This window comes from Sinohyriopsis cumingii, chromosome 6, assembly GCF_028554795.1.
Source record: "Sinohyriopsis cumingii isolate HCF-2022 chromosome 6, ASM2855479v2, whole genome shotgun sequence".
Classification (NCBI taxonomy): Eukaryota; Metazoa; Mollusca; class Bivalvia; order Unionida; family Unionidae; genus Sinohyriopsis; species Sinohyriopsis cumingii.
In genome coordinates this window covers 70659736-70671820 of record NC_142966.1, presented here as the reverse complement: position 1 = coordinate 70671820, position 12085 = coordinate 70659736, and positions in this window count along the sequence as shown.

Sequence of the window (12085 nt, the reverse complement as noted above, 5' to 3'; positions counted from 1 at the left end):
GAATATACCTCCAACGCTTTAACGACTAAACCATAGGATGTGATGTATCAGTCAAGTGACCAAGTGCAGACATAAGTTGGTCATGAATAGTGTATGAACACTACTTCTGATTTATTTACTAAGAAAATTAGGAGAGGCAAATTCAGTAGTGTCATATAACAAGAAATATACTCTTGGATCAAGCTTGTCATGCTATGAAGAAAATTAACTGAGAATTTAACCAGTAGTATATGTATTGCCAGCTTAAATTTGAACACACCGTACTTGCTAGAATGTGTAACCCATACAAAACTGAACTGACGCAGATTTTAGAGTATGTTCCTTGACCAAAAGTTTGTTTTATGGCTGGCACTGATGGTAATAAAGAAACCTACAGCAATTTTTGCCATAATGTCATTGGTCATGGGAGTGGGGTGAGAGTTTCCTGGTCTGTTTGGCAGAAAAACCAGTGTTACAGTATGTTTGATGACTAATGGTGATGTAGTCAAAAGGAATGTATCTCATTTTGTAAGTATCATTCAGTCTGACTTGTCTCATATACATTAGTTTGTAACTATCATTCAGTCTGACTTGTCTCATATACATTAGTTTAAATTTGATAAAACAGTTCTAAAACTGACAATGTTTATTTTGGAGTGATCTGTGTTTTTCCATCAGATTCAAGATTTTCTACCAGAGATGAAATGGATGCATTTGCATCATATTTTAGTATCATATGCACTTTGAAAAGGTGTGTTTTTGATGGGAGAATTTAATGCCAGAACTCATTACATCAATGATTATTTTGAAAAGATTAGTTCTTTTTAAGTCATTTCAATTTTGGTGCTGATTATGTTAAGTTTTTCAGTGACATCACAAAAATTCTTGATGATTATTAATTGCCAAAGAAACAAGCAGCACCAGGTTATGAAATTAATGCCACTGGGAAAATACAGATAAACATATTTGGCACTAATAATCTTAATATATTAAATAGAACATATGTTTACAATACACATGTTGGTTCTACAGATTTCAGAACTAGATGTTATTGATTATCCTGTTGTTTTAGCATTGCTCTATAATATAATAATTTCTGCATTTATGTACTCTATCCACTTTTTACAGTTTGTTGCTCCTTATTAATTCCGAGTTTTAGTTTTTATCACAAAATGAAGCAAATTTTACTTGTTTACAATAATACATCATCACAAAAACCAAGATGAGAAAATCGAAAGGCCGATTCTATTAAACCAGCAAACTAGAAGAGATAGTAAAGAAGACTCGGGATGTACATATTGGTATATAATCCATAATTAGAATGTTGTTTTAACAGTCTATATTCATCAATCTAATTGTTATATTATGACACTGCTTCACAGATTCTTAAAAATAAATTAAAAAAACACTAATAGTACAAATCTTGCCCATCCTGATTTGAGTTTATACGAATCAAGCAGTCCCTTATGATCTTTAATACCATTTTACTTTTGCATATAACAAGGAAGCGCTTCATTAATAATACATTTGCATAATATGAGAGTTTGATTGTTCTGCCAACCAGAGCTCTGCACAGGTTAAATTGTGACATCATACAGGTATTATCTGATGATCCCTGTAGATTCCAGAGGCCAAAGTCATGGTAAATCTTGTAAAATTAATAAAAATTTCTACACTTCTTAGTTTGAGACCGTAAAACCTTGACCAAAGTTCCATTTCACTGAGATCTGTTGATAAATAATCTCTTGACACATTCATGCTGTACATCTGCCTATGCCTGGGGTTGTTGAACATGGGGTAGATGTATAATGTGCTGTCCACAGTGCTTTTGTTATGACACAGAGTGATTGTCAACGGAAGAGATTCTAAAATAAAAAAGTCTGTCGTGTTAGCATTACGCTAGTACAATATAGACTTGGTAAAACAATAACTGCAGTGATCTATTTATTTCAAATACAGCACATATACAGTATGTACTTGCATAACAGATAAATCCAACAGCAAACAACATAGACCTTGATCTGCTGTCACATTATGCACCTGCAGATCAGGGTCTGTTTGTTGGTTCTAGTGATTAATTGCATTGCACTGCATAGACCCAGATCTTCCGGTACTTTATGCACAAGCAAATCTGGGTCTGTGCAGTTTACAGTTGAACTTAACATATAAGCGAATATAGATGATGCACCTCTTTATCAGGCATATCAGTAATGAGGTGGCTTGCACTGTATGCCACATGTAATTGCTTTTTGGCATATCAGTAATGAGATGGCTTGCACTGTATGCCACATGTAATTGCTTTTTGGCATATCAGTAATGAGGTGGCTTGCACTGTTTGCCACATGTAATTGCTTTTTGGCATATCAGTAATGAGGTGGCTTGCACTATGCCATCTGTAATTGCTTTTTGGCATAGTAATGAGGTGGCTTGCACTGTATGCCATGTGTAATTGCTTTTTGGCATAGCAGTAATGAGGTGGCTTGCACTGTATGCCATGTGTAATTGCTTTTTGGCATAGCAGTAATGAGGTGGCTTGCACTGTATGCCATGTGTAATTGCTTTTTATTTAAGTCCATCTGCAAAGTGCACAAAAACACTGATCATCATTGCATAATGCACAATAGATAATATTCTGCGCAGGTTCTAAGGAGTATTCAATACAACAAACAGTATAAATCCAGACTTGCCAGCACATTATGTGATGGCAGATCGAGTTCTATGTTGTTTGCAGCTGAACTTGACTTTTACATGAGTATATATGGTACTGAAAAAAATGCTATATTTTACAGTTAGAAGAATACCCAAGTTTGGGGACTTTGCCTTGAGCTTAAGATTTTATTTTAGTAGTTTAAGAATGCAGATTTGGTTGATTAACATGACCTACCCACAATTGAAGATGGTCAGAATGTTATCAAAACTAAATTTTAACCATTATTAAAGTAATTGAAAATTGATCGAATCGAAATGCAGCAGTGACCTGATTTGTTTTGTGAAACAGTGATCAGAGATTCATGTTTATTCTTAAATGCATGGTTCTTACAGTTGAACTATACTATTTCTTGTGTGCTAAAGCCTGGGATGAGGACAATGTCTGTAAATTTGTGAAAAAATGCATGTAAATCTGCCATCATTCGTAAAGCAAGGTAAGGATTGGCTTCTCAATAAAAAACAGTTTTGCTAAACCAGACCCTGAGAGACCTCTGAGAAATGAGGTTTGGTAAAGAAAATTAATCATTCCTTTTAAAGTCGGAGTGAGGCTTCCCAATACAGTATTAAGAAAAGTGATTTTGATTGACTGATGAGATGAGGTAACATAATTCTTCATGAGATGGTATTCATATTCATGTAAACATCAACTGTTTCATAGGCTGATTGAAACATGTCTCCTGCATCAGCATCTTTTTGGAACGTTATGTTTAACAGTATTCTTTTAAGCTTACAAAAAAAATTATGCTTGAATAATTTCAGAATTTATGTTAGAATCAATTTTGAGCAAGAACAATGTCTTTGCAGTTTTGGTTCAGCAAAACTTGGACCAAAATAAATTCTGTTGGTAACGGATATCAGTGAAGTAAGATACCGTACACTCGGGTAGCAGAGCCATGCAAGAGTCTGGTTGACTGAGAGTAATTAAACAATGGCTTATCATTGAATCATTAAAGAATTTTGATATTTTAATATTACATCTGTTATTACTTTTGTGTTTTATTCAATGATCAGGTATATGTTGTTATTGTTTGTTATTATCTGGCAAGATATTGGTAATTTTTCTGCCATTTTTAAAGGCATTTAAACTGTTGTGAACTGCAGATAAGTGCTAGTACATGAGGTATATTAACACCATTCTGATAATTGAATAAAGATACATTGTATAAAGATGCATTGTATGAAGTCCTTCACAGAATTGAGTTGAAATTCACCTCTGTATGTATATGTAAAATGTAAAACATCTTCTGGCTGTCAAATAATGTTGATGATAATGCCACATGGAAAAGCAAGTGGATCATGCATTTTCTGAGTTCATTGCACAGGCTCTCACAACATGTATTAGATTGAAAGCATATATTTTCCATTTATGTCGGGGTTTGCTTCATGCATTTGCATGTAGTTTGTCATTTGGACTGTTACTGGTAATATTGGAGTCCGAGTCTCAGTAACAATTTTGATGACTTAAGCCTACCTATCACATGCATACAATGGCCATATGGCCAGAGCTGATCACAGTGAACTGCCCATTTGAATTTTTCCTCATGTACTTTGGCAAGAAATTGAAATAAGATTGGAGAGGATATATAAATACATTATTTAGCTAAAACAATAAGACTGTTATATTTACACATGTAAATTAAATCTTTTTGTGTAAACATTTTCAGAATTTGCCTTCTCTTTAAATGATAACTGATATGCATGACAAAATGAAATAACTTTGTTGTTGTTGTTGTTGTTGTTGTTCTAGGGTTTAACGCCATTTTTCAGCACAAGATAGGCTATACATGGCGGCCAGTATAACTGGTGGAGGAAGAACCCTGGAAAACCCCGGGAAGAACCACCGACCCACAAGAAGCTACTGGCAGGCTTTCCCACATACCCACGCTAGCCGAGCCTTGGACTCGAACCCACGCAGACAGAGGTTAGATTGCAGTGATCCGGAACAGTGAGCACTTTAGACCACTCGGGGCCCTGAAATAACTTTGTATCCTGATCCCAATATAAAGGACTGAAATTAGACATCTCCAGTTTAAATGTATTTTACTATCGTTGATACCAGTAGCAAACAGAATGCTAAATATAACCTTTACCTGACAGAGGGCAGCACACTACATTGACCAAACCACTTGAAACATATACACAAATTTTTTTAACGTGAGTACTGAAAAACTGCAGAAGAATACTTATCCAATGGCCATGGCACATTGAGTCACTGGTATCATATCTGAAGTTATGTGGCAGCAATGCATTGAAAAACTAACCATTGCGAATATGCATATTTTCTGACTGACTGTTCAGTATATTTCAGAGGAAATGGCTCAAACTTTTTGTACCAAATTAACCCTCATGCACAGTGCCAGGAAAAACAATACCTTTCAAATGTTCCAGTGCACTTTGCATTGACACTGCGAATAATTTTGAGATGACCCCAATGTTTGGTGCAAAAGTCAAGAAACTAACTATGCTAGCCATGAAAAAGTTATACAGGTGTTTATGCTAATTGACTTCCACATACACAAAACTGTTCATGAATATTAAAAGAGAAAATTGAGAATATGTCCATAATTATTTATTTGAAAATATCCTTTGTGACTGAATTTGCGTGTTTCTACAATCTCTGTGTAATGCAACATTGTGAGAGGTTTAACTTTTTTACATGTGTAGTGATTGAATACACATTTGTTAACTTTTGGTCTACATGTACAACAAATCTTTACATACTAGGACAGATTCAACTCAACTAGATATGGAGGGTTTCATTGTTGCTTCAATCTTGATAAGATTTTTGTCATTTATGGAATCATTAGAGCATTACTGTCTGTACACCCTTAAAAGACAAGCCCAAAGGTAAACTGCAAAAATACATATCTGTCATCCCATAATGTGCTGGCAGATCTGGGTCTGTGCAGTTTGTTAGGACTAATCAGCAGGACAGACAGTATAGACCGTGATCTTTGTGCACATTGCCAGATCAGGATCTTTGTTGCTTACAGTTTGACTTGTAAGCAAGTACAGATGGTAAGTCAGTTCAGATTCTGGAAAACAACTTTTGTTACTGAAGTTGCTTGGTATATGTGTGGTCATTGTTCTGTCCAAATTTAAGTGGAAGCTTATGTAACCAGGTAAATGGTGTTATCATGTAATTTGAATAATTATGGAAAAAAATTATTTTTGGATTTGATTAAGAAGACTCTACTTCTCTTGTGAAAGTTTGAATGAAATCAGCTCTAGATTGCCACACTCAGGTGGATCAATTGTGTTTAAATGGACTCAATTCATATTTCACTGTCTAAACATTGAACAATATTTGTAACCATGACAGCTTTAGTGTTCAAAGCACAAGCCTACAGTATGTTGTCGTGCATAAGTTGGATCTAAATACACACAGCAGAAACCCACGTCTGTCATGACATCATGTATTGGCTGATCTGATACTGTGCAGTTTGTTAGGAATAATCAGCAGAAAAAATACCATTGACCCTTGTCTTACATTATTATGTAACATAGTCTGTGTTGTTTGAAGATGGTCCCTACTTATATATGAGTATAGGTCCACTTCATGTTAGATCTTTCTTTCTAGCTTGTCACATTTTTAAAAGGTACTTTTTCTTGCCCACTGAAGGTATTGCTTTTTTTGCATGGTATCTTTGTGGAAAATGATTTGTATGTATACAGTTTACTTATTTAAATAGGTATATCAGTGATGTTTATAAATAACATAGTTTTCTTGCAGAATTATCTATCCTAGTTTGAAGTAGATTTATTTAGCCCCAGGTAAAACTGTATGTAGCTTAACATGGGTTTAGGGTTTAAACATATTTACTTTCACTGGTAAGTTGTTTTTATAATCCTTACTGCTTGACTTGGAATCGCTGAGTAGAAATTATAGAATTTCCTAAAGTTTAAGGAATAAAGAAAATCGCAGATTTAAATTTAAAAACTATGTTTTTCATCCTTATCTGTTGTATCATATCAGATACAAAGTACCAAAGTATTATTAGAAGATATTGTATTAGCTTCATCTATTGGCCAAGAAAAGAAAATAAGTCTGAAGTTTGGTTTTGTTTGGTGCTTTGTGGCACAGCAACAAATGTAGGTTATTTAGTGCTGAGGCAATAAGTCCCTTGCCCAATGACACTCCATGGTATCTAACCTAGGTTGGTATCAGGGCTGAAGTACATTTTTTATTAGTACTCTGGATGCAGGATGAAACAGTTGTACATGAGTGTCATGCTTAAGGGTCCAATAGTAATGTACACATTCATTATTAGCTGTGAATTCTCCAACATTTGTATCGTATTTATATCTGTATAATGTACACCCAGCAGTGTACAGTGTTCACCCAGATTGGGGTCAACACTGCCTGGATCATGATCCACACTACACCCAGGCTCTCATTTCTTTACTGTGAATTCATATTGGGATCTATACTAGACTTAGATTATGTTTTTTTTGTACACTATACCCAAACATGGGTCTACAGTACAACCATATTGTGGTCTACAGTGTTCGCTTGAAGTCATAAAAAATGTTTTAAAAGTTTTAAAATAAAATCTTTGTTCCAGATGAGGTCCAAATCATGTTTTCCCCTAATCATGTGTATGTGTGTATATATATATATATATATATATATATATATATATATATATATATATATATATATATATATATATATATATATATATAACTGCCTGATATTATCTGTGATTTTATACTGCTTTGAACTGTTTTTGCCGTGGAGAAAATATTTTTAGCCATTTGCTTGCTATTCATCCTGATTCTCCCAAAACAGTCCAGTCAGCAAAGAGACTCGGTGGATTTTGATCACAAGTGCATTATTTAGTGGCAGACCTAGATCTACGTTGTCACCAGCATTCTGTACATCACAGAGTGAACATGATACTATGATGAAATTGAGAAACCATGTTCCATGGAATACTTGTTTGCACATAGTACTGACTTTCTCCTTATGCTAATGTGGTGTTCTATCCATTGTGCTATCACTCAGAATAAGTGGACAGGAAATTTTAATCTTTACCTGAGCATTAATTTTTATCAATGCCTGGCACATCTCTGTTATGTTAGAGATAGTTATTATATTGTTTAAGACAATAAACTTTGGTGTTATTAAGTCAAGCTATAGACTATCCATGGTGGACAAAAAGTCATGGTGAATTTAATTATTTCAAATTTTATCAGCAGTTTTCTAAAACCGATATAGGGGAATTAATGAAATGACTATATTCAGTTAACACAGACATTTAATTAAAAAGAGATTCTTGTCTTGTTGAGCCTGCCTTTTTTCTTGGCATTAAAAAGTTGAACATAGATCTTAATTTAAGGTACAGTTCTGTATATACTTGCTTATAAGACAAGTCCAACTGCAAACTACACAGACCCAGATCTGCCATTGCATAATGGTCAGCAGATCTGGCTCAGTGCAGTTTGTCAGGAGTAATCAGTAGAACAATGTATACCCTGATCTGAAGGTGCATAATACTACAGCAGATCTGGATCATTGGTTGCCGTTTGACTCAACTTATAAGTGAGTAATGATGGTATGGACAGGCATGCATATGGATTCCAGAGCTTAATGTTGAACTTCTTAGTCCATGTGGGCTTGATAGATTGTTGTTGTTGTTATAGGGTTTAACGCCATTTTTCAGCACAAGATGGGCTATACATGGCGGCCAGTATAATTGGTGGAGGAAGAACCCTGGAAAACCCCGGGAAGAACCACCAACCCACGAGAAGCTACTGGCAGGCTTTCTCATGTACCAACATTAGCCGAGGCTGAGACTCGAACTCACGCAGACAGAGGTGAGATGGCAGTGATCCGTAACGGTGAGCGCTCTAGACCACTCGGCCACTCGGGGCCCCCTGGGCTTGATAGAAGTAATAAATGGATGAAGATGGTTGTGGTAGTCGTAGTGGTAGAGATGATTAAGAAGATAATCCATCTAGGTGATTAATTCCCAATTGCATAAAATATAACAGATTATTATTACAATGCCACACCTTAAAAATGTTCAAGAAATTCCCATTCATTCTTGAAACTGTGTATTTTGTTAAAAGGAGCCCATTGAAGTATTTTGTTCAAGAGCGATGGTATTCAGTTTGTGAATGTGGCTAAAGTCATAAAATAAAGTCAGGTGCTGTTTACAGCTGTGATAATTATACAAAAATTCTATCCATTGATTTTAATGATCAGTTACCTAGATACCTAATCAAAAGGAAATTGTGTTAAATGTGTACCAACCTGAACTGCTTTGATTTAGGTTGACTTTGGCATGAATGGCATGCAAAAGTGTTTTTTTTTTCAGCGGTCAGAGTGTGCAAATTGAGGTGTAATTTGCAAGTCAGATCCACTTGAAGGGATGATTTATTGTTAGTGAGTCAGAGTTGCATTTAGATCAGGTGGGTGGGTGGGTAGGTTGTTAAACCTATGCCTAGAGAAAAACAATATTCTAACTAACTTAAACCATGGCTTTAGATTGGGATATGAAGCTTCTTATGATGACCAGATACTTGAAAACAGTTACAAACCGATATGGTGAAACTTGACTTTTCAAAAGCATTTGATACTGTGCTACATCATAAATTACTGTTCAAGTTAGAAAACTATGGAATCACTGTACTGCTGGCTAGAGGTATTCTTGACAAAGTAACACATACAAGTGGTGGTGGTACATGGAGAATCATCTGAAGCAGTCACTGTCATCCCTCAGGGAACTGTGCAGGGACTTGCACATAAATGTCCTTCCATAACCTGCATGAAATCTCAGGTCAGGTTGTTTGCAGATGTCTCCTTTACAGAACAATTCAAAACCAGAATGAGCACCATACCCTCCAGAATAATCTTAGTGCTCTAAACAAATGGTTGGTAGATTGGGGTATGACTGTTAATGCCACTAAATGCTACCTCATGAGTATGACCAGTAAACCAACAAAATCATCTTGCTTCTACGCCTTTTAATCACATAGTGAACAAGTCAGTGTGAACCGGGTATCTTTGACCAACATTATCTGAAGACTATAAGTGGGAATCTCATATTGTCATAGTGAACAATAAAGCAAACTCTTCGTTGACATTTCTCATAATTGACCTCGAACACTGTCGACAGACATGGAGACAAAATACTATCTAGCACTAGTTAGATATGTATTTGAGTATGGTTGTATTGTCTGGGATCAATCAGGATATCGACATAGTCAGGAAGGTTTAACCACAGGCAGCAAGATTTATATCTGGTTACTACAATTCCAGTGAACCAACCCTCAACAGGTGAAGTCACATCTGACTGACATACCTTTACAAAGTAGTGGAGGGGTTAGTGCCAATTCTTTTTTACCCAACGTATTTCTAAAACCAATAAGACAAAATTGCCAATTCAAAGCCAAAATCTGTTCCAAATTTAAAAACTGAAAACTTTGTAGAAAAACAAGTCACAAATAGCAGTAGTTGTCTCCTAATTGTGCAATGTTCAACAGAGCAATTTAGAAATTCTTTCTTGTTAAAAACAATTGTGGACAGTGGTAACATCTTAGTGACAGTGTTGTGTGTGCGTCAACAGTGGAGATCTTCAGGCCAACCAGTACAAACACTGACCTCTTAATGTGCTGAGGGCCAAGTGAGGCAGCCGATAGTATCATTTGTATAAGTCTTTGGTATGACTTGGCAAGGGTTCAAACCCATGGCCACACACATCTAAGGTGGACAGTCTAATTACTTAGGCTGCCAGAGCATTACCCTACACTTTATTCATTCCAATTCCGATGGATGAATGGATGGATAGACTATCTAAAATATACTTGCAAAATGTCACAAATAGATCTAACATCTTACAATTTGTTTTAAATCCACAAAAATTCACAATGCTTAATATTTGAATCCATTTAAATGATAAATCAATGAATTCAATTATAGGTCACGTAGCAGTATAAAAATAGTTTAGAATGATCTGATTGACAATATCCCATAATATGTTATTTCCACGCGTCTTACAAAATAAACGATGAAAGTTAAGTCCACATTTTTCTTAAATTCACAGTATCCTATAAATGTCACTACCTAATGTCATCTGGAACAAAGTCCAAAAATTCATTCTCATTGTCTCATAAATTTAAATTCTGAAATCCTCCATTGTCATCTAGTCAGTCATCATGGTCTAGTCATCATAGATATCATCTAACTCTCTTTCCTTGGGCTCAGTTATGAACAGGTGCTTATGTAGGGACTGAGCTTGCACTCTGTAAATAACACTTTGATTATACAGTTTGTGAAGTCGGAGAAAGATTGTAACTGAACACCTGTCAACTGTACATCAAGATCAAATAACCACCCCAATTACTTGCCACTGACCAAGAATCGCAGCTGAATCAAAGAGTTGTCCTGTGGAAAACAAGCTAAGAGATTAAGGTAAAACATTTATTAGATGAGGCAGAACTCTGCCTGGCACTGAACAAGTATAATAAATATGCAGCTAGATTAATATTATTGTCAACTTGAAAACAAAGTGAATGCTGCTTTACAATCCAAGGGCTTTTGGTGTCGTGTACTCGCAGAAAACGTGTGTACTGTCAAAGGGTACATGATGGAAAATTAGAATGCCAATATGCCAATAAAAATCCCAATTTTGTCAATGAGAAATCCAGATTTTTTCATAAAGAATTAAACATTTTGTGTTCAGGAGCTGTCACATGTATGATGGTCAAAAAGGTACATTCTAAACATGTACTGTTATTGGTTGTTGACCATATAAAGACTGATGTTCCATTGTTGTTCAAATCTAATTTTAAACATTAACAGCTAATTCTTTGTAACTCGTGTGTGTGTGTGTGTGTGTGTCCTAATTAATATGTTCATATAGAAAATCTTTAATATAAACACCCATAGTTGTCTTTCTGTCTTTCTTTCTGCGACACTCTTGCCAAACGAGACAATAGGTTAGAAACTCACAATGGAATCCCATTTTTTTAAAAAGTACTTTTGTATATTTGTATGTTCAAACTTTCTTTTAAAAAGTTCATCCCAATTGTTTTAATTTTTTCATTGTTATGTTGAAACTTTCTTTTATTTCTCTTATGGATGGGCAATCTGGTTGCCATATAAGAGATTGTCAGTTTGAAATTCATGGTGGCTTACCAAAGTTTGATTGACTGTTTTGTAGTTTTATGCTGAAACTTTTTTTAAAACTCACTCATCCCAATTTGTTATATTTTATTAATATTTTTGTTTTTATTTTTTCTTAATTTCCGTCCTAGGATGGGCAATACAAAGAGTTCAGAAATAAGTTCGAATGGACCTAATACAAGTTTCCGATATGGCGTTGTGTCTTCGCACAATTCCAGAACTAAATGAATACGCAAGCGTTGTATGCGACTTTCATGTACAGCA